General features: G+C 59.0%; 1 long non-coding RNA gene across 1 annotated transcript; it reads left to right on the top strand.

The window, feature by feature from the left end:
• Window positions 1–236: 236 nt before the first annotated feature.
• On the top strand, window positions 237–9,248 carry LOC130542923 (uncharacterized). Its single transcript, XR_008957840.1, has 2 exons — window positions 237–1,131; window positions 4,560–9,248. It is a non-coding gene; the product is annotated as an uncharacterized LOC130542923 (long non-coding RNA).
• The last annotated feature ends 507 nt before the right edge of the window (window positions 9,249–9,755 follow it).

Here is a 9,755-nt window from a genome sequence, read left to right as displayed (position 1 = left end):
AGGACGCCCTGAGCTCCGTCCAGGAGGCTCCTGAGGCTTCTGCATCCATACTGTCTGTCTCCCTCATGAGACGGGAGGGTCCCTGAGGCCGTGTACCGGTTTCCTGGGACGGCAGTAAGAAAGCACCGCACCCTGGGGAGCCTTACGTGCAAACACTGATTCCCTCACTGCCCCGGAGGCCGAAGTCTGAAGTCCAGGTGCCAGAAAGGCGGCTCCTTCTAGAGGCTCTGCTGGAGAACCCACGCCTTGCCTCCTCGCCGTTCCAGGCCTCAGACCCTTCGTTCCAGTCTCTGCCTGTGTCCAGATTTCTCTCTTCTTATGCGGACACCAGTCACACGGGTCTGTGGCCCACCCACATTCCAGGCTGACCTCATCTGACTTGCTTCCGGCTGCACAGAACCTATTTCCAAATAAGGCCACATTCATGGGTACGGGGTTAGTGCTTGGACACAGCTTTCACGGGTGGCCCAATTTAATGCACCACAGTCAGGGGACTTGCGTACACGGCTTCATGGTGCCCACTGGCCGGGCCACCCGGAGCACTGGCCCCCAGATGTTTGATGATTGACTTATAGACCAACTCCACTGTTCCCACCCCAGGGACACAACTCCTCTGCTCCCTTTATGCCAGACCCCCTGATGCCTGGCAGCTTGTTTGAAGATCTGAGTCTTTGGGGCAGACTGAGGTCCCCACCCACAGCCCTGGAGGGGGGTGACCTCGGGGCTCACCGCTGGTTCCTTCAGAAGACTCCAGGCACGGACCCTCCAGGGAAGCGACTGAAGCCACAGACTCAAACCTCCCCCAAAAAACATGCCGAACGCCAGAGCAGTTAATATGATTTATTAATCTGCCAGGAACTTTTCAAGATTTTAATGTGGTGTTTAGAGTCTATTTAACAGGGTAACAAAAGCCCCAGCACCAGAAACCGTAAATAATTATCACATCCATCGGGTCTTTCATGTGTGGACGCGGCGTCTTCCTCCGAGCGGCTCCGCGGCAATTTTGCTGCTTCTCCCTGCGTTTGGAACGAGCTCCCAGTTCATCAAAGAAGGTGCCAACCCAGGGCTTCAGGAAGCGCCAAAGAGGGACCCCTGCAAGTCTGTGATTAGAATACAAGAGGGAGGATCAAGGTAATTAATTTTTTTAAGTAAAAAAATTTTTGTTTAGTTTCTCCATCAGCTCCTGCAAAGCCGCGCAAATTATATCTGCTTATGTAAATAAAGCTAACGGGCGATTACATTAATTAGCAGCATAAAACTTTTGCTCATCTGGCTGGAGATAGCAGGTAGTTGGGGGAGAGGATTAATTTCTATTTTAATTAGAAATTTACATTTTCGGCAGCTTGGCCTCCAGCAGTGAACAATGTCAGTGCCCAGCGATGGATTCCAGTTCCTTCCAAAAGTGTTGGCCTCTGAAAGGGCACTGGGGGGCATCTGTCCCCCAGACGGACTCCTCATTCAGCTCCCCAGCCAGCATAGAGCTGGCTGATTAAAAAGGAGGTGGCAGGATGACAAATGCCCCTCTGGAGGTCCACCCACCTGCCTGCCATCTCTAGCAGACAGGAGCCCTTTGGGTCTGAGCTGTCGTGGGAGGGACAAGAGGGCAGAGGTGACGTTGTCAGGGAGGAGGCCATCACTGTGGGGTCCCGTGATGCTGCTCTCTTCCCCACATCCCCTCCCCTACTTGTCTCTAACAAACTCCACTGGGAAAAAGGCAAGCAAGGTGAGATGGGGGGCCTGACAGCATCTTCAGGGAGTGAGTGCCACCCTCAGACCCTCTACTCACTGGGAAGCACCTGCGGGCCCAGTCTGCTCAGCATGGGGGCCCCAGGTGGCCCTGGGTCGGCTGCAGTTTGAGGGGATGGACGTGCTCTGTCTGTCCACACGTGTGCTCTGTGCACATGTGACAGGCAATCCACACCTTCCGAATAAGGTTTGTGTGTTTGTGTAATGTATGTGCCAAGGGGGACATGAGTGTGGGGAAGATTCATGTGTCCAGGAGGATGCGCCTGTGTCGTGCTGGTGTGATGGGGACGCGCAGTGGACGAGGGGTTTGTTCGTGCGCGTCTGTGCATGTGTTCGCGTGCGTGTGCACATACACACACGTGAGTGTGTGAGTCAGAGTGGTGGAAAGAGTGTGCACAGGCGTATGAGGCGGCGTGGCTGTGAGGGTATGTGCCACGTGTGTGCACACGTATCAGCGTGTGCAAGGGTGTGAGTGCCCATGCGTGTGTGTGTCCGTGTGTTTGTGTGCGTGTGTGTGTGAGGGGCATAAGCTGGGGCCCGGTCGCCCTGAGTTCACACGCTCTCCATCCTTCACTCAGAGCTGGGTGGCCTTGCCTGGACACCACAGCCCCCTGACCCTCTCTCCTCATCCAGAGGCTGGAAGTGAGGAGCCGGGGCCACCACATCCCCCAGGGTGAAGGCAGAGGTTCTGGGGGACATTTAGTTGGTGACAGGTGAAGAGGTCACTCCTTCAGAGTTCCCCTGGCCGCCAGCAAGCCTCCTCTGATGGGAGCAAACAGAGGACGCCACCCCTCCTTCACCCTCCTAATCCCATCCTGGATGCGAAAGCAGCAGAGCGGGCTCTTACTGTGGAAAGGCCATCCTCCCTTCCTCCCTGCGAGAAAGCAGCTCAGGCTGCAGGGAGAACCTGGAAGAGGCTTTGAAAGGAGCGAGCACGCTGTCCCCCCAGAAGTCTTTCCTAGCATGGCGCCCCACCCTCCCCAACTGGTAACTAGGTTCCAAAGAGGAGGCTGATGGGAGCTGCAGCAGGTAAAAACCGGGATAGACAGACAGAGGGACTTCCCATACCCCCAGGGTGCTGCAGAGTCAGGGGGCAATTCCAGAGGAGCACCCAGCCCAGAACAAGTCTCCAGCCCCGCCAAGGTTAAACCAACACATATTCCCATTTCTAAACACTGAGCCCTGCAGGGCAGCCAGGCCGGATGAAGCAGGGTCAGCCCAAGCTGGACGCCCCTCCATGGGGCTGCCAACCTGGCCTCCACTCATTGACCAAGCTGCATGACTGATGGCCCCCAGCTCATCAGGTTTCTGGCTGGACTTGAGATCCTGAAGGTGGGGCCTAATGAGGGTCACTCACCTCTGAGTACCTGGACCGCGGAACTGGGCCCAGCCCTCACTGGGTGTCCAGGAAATAGTGGATCATAATAGTAACAGCCAACACATGGACACCCGTGTAGGCCAGACCTTGTGGTAAGGACCTTAGATCCATGGCACCTTTGAATCCTCCCAACCCCCTGCTAAGGTGGGAACTGCCCCATTTCACAGATGGGGAAACTGAGGCACCAAGAGATCAATGAATGGAGCCAGAAGGCAAGTCAGGCATCCTGGCTCCAAGGCCATGACATGAACTGCTGTACTAGGAAGAGACCTCATCAGTGGGTACGCCAGGCACCCCCCGGAGTGGAAAGGCATCCTGCAGATGAAAGAGGAGGAGAAGCCTGAATGGGGACTGATGGAGATGCAGGCCGGGCAGAAGGTGGAGTGAAGCAGGCTGGGCCAGGCCACAGGGTTCTGGATCTAAGCTAAGGAGCTGGATTGTCCCCTGTATAGGTGGGCAAGGCTCATGCGGAAATCCCCTCTCTGAGCTTGAGTGTGCAGAGCTCCGAAGGGCTTTGTGAGATTCTTGTTGACTTCAACTTCCTCCATTTCATAGATGGGGAAGCTGAGGCCCAGAGAGCCCCCTGGCATGTCCTAAGGTACACAGAGTGAAACAGCCCAATTTGAGGTGATAATTCAGCATTTAGGCCAGTAATGGATGGGCAGAGGGATGGCGGATGAATGATGGATGTGGGTGATGGACGGATGGATGGACAGATGGGTGGTGAGTGGGCGGGTGGTGATGGATGGATGGGTAGTGGGTGGGTGATGGATGGATGGATAGATGAGAAGTGGGTGGATGGGTGGGTGGGTGGGGGATGGATGGATGGCTGGATGGATGGATGGATGGATAGACAGATAGGTGATGGATGGATGGATAGATGAGTAGTGGGTGGGTGGGTGCGTGGGTGATGAATGGACAGATGTGTGGTGAGTGGGTGTGTGGACGAGTGAGTCTCTTTCACCCATGTCAACAGCATGCCATCTTCCTTGGGGTCAGGCCGATCAGCCCCACTCCACCCCTCCTCTTTGTGACTCAGCAGTTACCTGGTTTCTCGGCACCAAGTGTCCTTACCTGGGGGAGGAGACAACAGCCCCTGCCTGGCAGGTCCTTGGGAAGCAACTGGCATCTGGCACACAGTAGGTGCCCCCCCCAGCAGCAGCTCCATCTGCCAGCCCCACGTCAGTGCCAGCGACACAGACGCCCTCCCCCGGAGCTTCAGGGCCTCCAGCTCTGAGCGCGTCGCGGGGCCTCAGTCCCTCCCGCCGCCCCCTGGAGGCAGCATATGCTCATTGGCACCAGGCTGCTATTTTTGTGCAGCGTGTTTCTTCTGGGAGAGAATCTTCCAGCAGCTCTGGGGCCCGGGGATGAGCCAGCCCTGCCCTGTCATGGCCAGAAGGAGGGGTCAGGCCTCAGAAATGTCTTGAAATTCCAGGAGACGAGACTGGAAGGACTGCCGGGTTCTCTTGCCCTCCGCTAGCAGATGTCCACCTGCGGTCACTCCCAGGGTCTCCAGCAGAGATGACACAAGACCCAGTGGCCTCACACCACGCAGGCTGCCTTCAGGACCATATCCTGGACCAGTGGCCTCAACTCCCCAGCATCGTAGAGCCCTCGGTGAGCTGGGCCCAGAGGCCAGAGGAAGAGGAGCCCTGTCCTCCTGTGATTCTGGGGTCAGCCCAGCCAGCTAATTAACAACCGAGAGAGCGGCCCAGCCCCCCTGTTTTGACCAAAGGTGCCTGGAGCTCAGATGGGGCTGGAAGTGGCCCCCAAGGGGTGGAGGGACAGGGAAATACCATCAGGACTTGCTGTGGGGAATCTGGGGTCCAGGCCTGCCCCCAGGGGTACAGGTGCATTTTCCACTTACTGCTCCACCAAGCCAAGTGGGGTGCCCACCCTGAGGGTTGCCCTTTTCCTCCAGCACGCTCCTCATTCAACTGTCTGTCAGTGCACAGGTTCTGACCCCTTGCACTGGTGTCCTGAAGACATCCTGTTGCTTGTCTGTCCATTCCAGAGGCCCCGCCTGGTTCCAGGCCACCATCAGGGAAAGACCCCCATGGAGAAGTCGTGGGGAGCCCCCAGCCATCGTTAGCTCTCCCAGCTCCCCCCATGCCCTGCCACCTCCCCTCTCTGTGGAGCCTCACCCCAAGCCAGAGGCTCCCTGCCCCACTCCTGCTGTCTCCCTACTCTGGACCCCCCATCTCAGTAGCCAGGTGACCCTTTAAAAATGTCCATCCAAAGCTTCCCATGGCCGCCTCTGTCCCACAGCCCCCATCTCCGTGCCCTCGGCTCCCTGACCACGTGGACTCACGTCCAGGCCTCCTGCCCCCACGTCGCCTTGCCCAGAACCTGCCCAGTCAGGGAGAACTTGGGCAGCTGCTGCCAAGCGGCCCCCCAGTCCTCACCCTGCCACCCTCCCTGTCCGGCCTACTTGACCCTTTGTGGGGGTGGGAATGCAGCGATTGGTGGGTGAGCGTTGGGGGCTCCTAGGCCCCTGGCTGGAATCACATGGCACCGTCAAAACCCAGATGTCCCACTCCAACTGCTCACGATGGCCATTCCCGCTGAGGTCAGCCTGCACCCCTCCTTCTTCCTGGCACAACAAGAGTCTGACACACAGACCACCAGCCCATCCAGCCCCACCCAGAAGCCGCCCCCCTCCTGGCCCCGCAGCCCTGTCTTCCCTCTGTCCATCCACCCCAGCCTCCGTCGGCTATGTGCAACAGTGAGAAAGCGGTTCTCATAACAATGGCCAGGAAGCCAGCTCTGAGGAGGAGTCACTGGGGAAATCAGCTCTGTGGAGGCCTGAGCTGCCGACCAGGGGTGCAGGTGTGTGGGGACCCCACGGGTCTGAACAGAGCTGGCAGGCCAGGGTCACCGGGCAGCCTCAGAAATGGATCGCAGACCTGGCCGCAGTCCTTGCTCACCGTGGGACCCTGCACAGGTCAGCTCGCCACTCTGAGCCTCAGTTTCTTGAAAACAGGCATTTGGGGGCCTGTTTTATAAGGTTTGCAGGAGGGTTCTCATTCCCAGTGATGATCAGGGCCATTTTCAGAACCTCTACAGATGCTGGGCACTTTACGCCCTCTGGCCTTCAAAAAAGCCCTTTGTGAAAAGTGTAGCTTTCCCACGATCCAGAGAGAGCGCATCCCGGGGGGAAGAACCCACCAGGGCCACTAGGCCGCTGGGCAGTGGGGTCCAAGTGCAGGGCCCCTGGACTGTGTTCTTGTCCCCAGCTCCCTCCTGTTCCTGGCTGGACCCAGACCAAGAGGCAGGGCTGAAGCCACACCCAGTCAGCTAGCAGGGTGCAGTTCCCCGGGGGGCACTGAGCTTGTAACTCACCCAGGGCGCTTACGCACACGTGTGCTCCAGGCCCAGATTGATGAACATTTGTCCCTGCATCGATGCGAAGGAAAAGCGACTTTGGTCTGGGGCTCGGCGTGCGTGTGTGGCGTGGGAACCGGATGTCCGTGCGCGGAGGACGGTACCAGCGCTCTGACCGTGCCCAGCGGCGCAAACACCTCTGTGTGCTACTGTGAAGACGGTCTGACTTCGTGGGTCCCCTGCAAGCATCTTGGAGCCCCCTCGGGGTTCCACAGGCCACACTTCGAGAACTGAGGGGTGAGCTATGCTCCGGGAGGGCAGCGATCTTTGTTCTGGTCTCTTCCTGGAACAGAGCCCAGCACGGAGGAGGGGCTTGCTGAGCGAGTTCATACCCCCTTTATACTTGGGGAAATGCAGCCAGCGCCTGGCGGTGCTGAGCGCAGGGCCGCACACCCGCCTGGACCCTGGCCTCTGGGCCCCTCAGGCATTGGCCCTGCTGGCCCCCTGTGCCTGAAGCCCAGGGCCCCAGCGTCTCTGTCTCCCCACTGAGGCTCAGCTGCGATAGCACCTCACCACGTCCCCCTGCAGCCCCCACCCGTCCCCCCAGCCATCACCATGGGCCCGGGGCGTCCGCTGACACACGGACCGCACATCTCCCAGTCCTGGGCATGAGCTCTGGGAGTGCGAGGGCTGTGTCCTGTCCGCAGTGTGTCTAACCCGTGCCAGCTCAGAGTAGGTGCTCAGTAAATGCCCGCAGAAGGGCTGAGTCCGCCACTGTGAAGCACTGAGCCTGAGGTCAGGGGGTGGCTGGTCCCTGCTGACGGAGGGTCACGCCCGGACGCATGCACCCAACATCACGTCCTCAAGTCACCGGCAGTCGCTGCTGGCCACAGGGAGCCCTGCTCGCACGTGCACGTGGGGAGGCAGACAGGAGGGAGGAGAGGGAGCCCCGGCCGGCCCCCGCTCTTCCCTGGGGACCCACCGAGTGCCAGGCCCTCTGCAGGAGCCAGGGGCAAACCTCACAGAAACTGCTGCTGTCAAGGAGCCCGCCAGACTGGCGGTCGCAGTGATGTCGGAGAGAAAGCCAGTTCTCCGCGACAAGGCCTGCCTGCAGGAGAAACCAGCGTACCAGAGCCTCCCCGACTCCAGCCACCGGCAGCTATCCTGTCACACTTGGGGGCCGGGGCAGCCCGAGAGGGGCACGTGCACTCACAGCCCAGGACACAGGCTCGCCGAGGGACTGAGCCCCACCAGCGCTGGGCTCTGTGCAAGGGCCCCCTGTGTGTGCGCCCTCTCAGACTTACGACCACCACGTGGGGGAGGGTATCCCCTGGAGCAGAGGAAGCGGTGGCTCAGAGAGGTTCTGTAGCTGTCCCAAGCTCACACGGCCAGCAAGAGGGAGCCTTCAAAAGCCTCTCTGCCCAAAGCTCGCCATCCTAGTCCAGGCAGGCCATGTTGGAACAGACAGCTCCCTTAGCCTGCCCCAGGCTGCACATGCAGCAGACCGTCCCTGGAAACAGGAGGGTTGGGACGCTTAGACGTTTAAACGCTGGCCGTGGCCATGAGGCTCTCTCCCTTCGTCGGCTCCTCCTCCCTGCACAGCTCATTCCAAGACTGACTCGCCTGGCCTCCTGGGAGCCCCTCATCCTGGGGCCCCACCTTGGTAGGACCCTGCTCTGGTCCTGGTAAAGCTGAGAGCACCAAGCTGACGTGACATGGGGACAGTTCACCTCCAGAGCTACTATCCTACTGTTTGTGGAAGGCGGGCAGATAGTCCCTGGCGGGAGGCGGGAAGCAGGAGGCGGGGTGCGTGGAGAAATCAGCAGCACGCTCACACACGGGCCTACCAAATGGACACTCCACAACTGAGACCGTGCCATCTGCCCCCTGTGATGGGACCACAAGATCCTTGAAGGACTCAGTACCTTCATGGGGCAGCAGGAGGGAATGCTGTGGACTGAATGTGGCCAGACATTTGGGTGTCTGAAAAGCTGGGGGTCACGTCAGCCGTCAGCAAAGGAGCCCATCCCAGCAACACGTTCCCAGAGGCCTAAATCACGTCCCTGGGCCCACAGGACTATCCTGTGTGCTCTAACCCACCAGCAGAGGTTGCTGAGGTCATCAGTGTGTGCATAAGGGCTTAGTCTATGAACATGATCAAGGCTCAGTCCATGGCTGGGATCAGGGATAAGGGATCAGGACACTGCCAGGAATAAGACAAAGTCTATAACCAGGGTCAAGGCTCAATTAGTCCCCAGGATCAGGGTTCAGTCTATGACTAAAGCCAGGGCTCAGTCTACAACCGCAATCAGAGTTCAGTGTTTGACTGGGATCAGGGCTCAGTACGTGACCAGGATTGGACTCAATGTTCAACCGGGGACAGGGCTCAGCATGTGACCAGGGTCAGAGGTCAGCATGTGGCCGGGGTCAGGGCTCCAGCCTTACTGAGAAGAGGGACGGGCTCAGTGGCGCCATGCCGCGTCCTGCCAGGCTCCATGTCTGTGTGGCCGTCCGTGGAGTGTCAGCAAAAGGGAGAGCTCACAAAATTGGCTGTCACTCCTGACAGCAAACCACACTTGTTTTGCCTGATTTTTTTCTCCCTTCCCCTACCCTCAGCCCAGCCAGGCAGCAGGGGAAGGTGTAATTAAAAATCAGGTTTGTTAACACGAACACGACGTACATAATATTTAAAACATCCAAGCGCCTTTAACTCGCTACCGACGTGCGTTTGCTCATTAAGCAGGAATTTTTTATGGCAGCAACACTGCAAATAGCTCTTATTAAAATGCTCAAAACGCCATCTGGTCCTTAGCTGAGACTCCGAAGCGCCGCGGAGGTGGCCCAGCCTGCCTGGGGACTTGGAGATTCCCAGCAGAGCAGCACGACCGGTTTCCCCACCCAGCGCCCCTGGGGTCCTCTCTGCACCTCACTGCACTTCATCCCAGCGCACAGACGCGGAGCCAGCGGCTGGAGCAGGGACACACTTGCCCGGATCAGCAGCTACTGAGAGGAGACACGGGCGCGTGAGCCTGCGTCTTTCTGGCCCGGAGGCCCAGGCCCTCTCCCGGGAGGATGGGGTTTGATGAGAGGCGAGGAGCCAGGGAAGCCTCGCCAATCAGTGCGGCTGGGATGGAGGGCAGGGGGCGGAAGAAGCCGGACTGGCGCAGTCTGGGTGCAGGGACACCACGGCCTGGGGCCTGGCTCTGCGGATGGGGCGGGAGTCTGGTCTCTCACCAGGCCGTGGCCCTGGGAATGCATGGAAAGGGTTTTGCAAATGGTCCCCCAGGATGGGGAAGGGCTGCCCGGC

The sequence above is a fragment of the Ursus arctos genome, unplaced genomic scaffold (genome assembly GCF_023065955.2).
Source record: "Ursus arctos isolate Adak ecotype North America unplaced genomic scaffold, UrsArc2.0 scaffold_6, whole genome shotgun sequence".
Taxonomy (NCBI): domain Eukaryota; kingdom Metazoa; phylum Chordata; class Mammalia; order Carnivora; family Ursidae; genus Ursus; species Ursus arctos.
Note: the sequence above shows the minus strand (reverse complement) of the source record. Positions and strands in the feature narration are given on the sequence as shown.